Source organism: Dendrobium catenatum, unplaced genomic scaffold, assembly GCF_001605985.2.
Source record: "Dendrobium catenatum unplaced genomic scaffold, ASM160598v2 fragScaff_scaffold_402, whole genome shotgun sequence".
Classification (NCBI taxonomy): Eukaryota; Viridiplantae; Streptophyta; class Magnoliopsida; order Asparagales; family Orchidaceae; genus Dendrobium; species Dendrobium catenatum.
This window is the reverse complement of record NW_021318864.1, coordinates 326,868-327,700: the sequence shown is the minus strand read 5'-3', so window position 1 is coordinate 327,700 and position 833 is coordinate 326,868.

Here is an 833-nt window from a genome sequence, read left to right as displayed (position 1 = left end):
TGAGGAGGGGGAAGGAATATTTATTGGCTTTAGAGACCGTCGGATGCTTACCACGTGGATGGATCTGCCTCCCGGGTCGAACTCATGGGAACCGCGTTTTTGCGGACGTCTCAGTTAACCGTTAGTAGATGCATCCTTACCTACTATTATTAATGAGCCAGTCTTCATGAGAAGGCGCCAGCCAAGAATTGAACGCTGCAATTAACTCTCACCTAGGGGTGTCAATTATTGACCCGACCCGAATCCGACCCGAAAAATTCGGGTTAGGGTCAACCCGTTTAACAAACGGGTCGAATTCGGGTCTCAACTTTTGACCCGTTTAAAAAACGGGTCGGGTCCGGGTCAACCCGGTAACCCGAAATTGACCCAGTAACTCACTCATTTAGTCATTTTTTAAGTTTTCCCGCGTGGGTCACGACGTCATGTAGCCTGGCGAATTGTCCGCGTTCGGCGTGCAACGTCCGCAGTCCGCACCTACTAGGCCTGTCCGCATCTAGCGTGACTCACGATGCGTCGACGCCTGTCCAGTGTCAGCACCAACGCCGGACCGCCTCAGCCCCCGATCCCCGGATCGCGCTGCCGCTGGCATTTTCTGGCTGGCTGGCTTCGGTGACGTCCGCACCGACTGGCGACCGCGAACCTCCGTGCAGCCAGCGACTCCGGCACCGCCTCCGTCTCGCCCCGTTTTTGAATCAAACGGGTCCGCGGGTCGGGTCGGGTCGGGTCAACTCGGGAACCCGTGCGGGTCGGGTCTGAGTTTAATTTCCTGACCCACTTAGCTAAACGGGTCGGGTTCGGGTTGACCTGTTTATACACGGGTCAAGGCGGGTTCG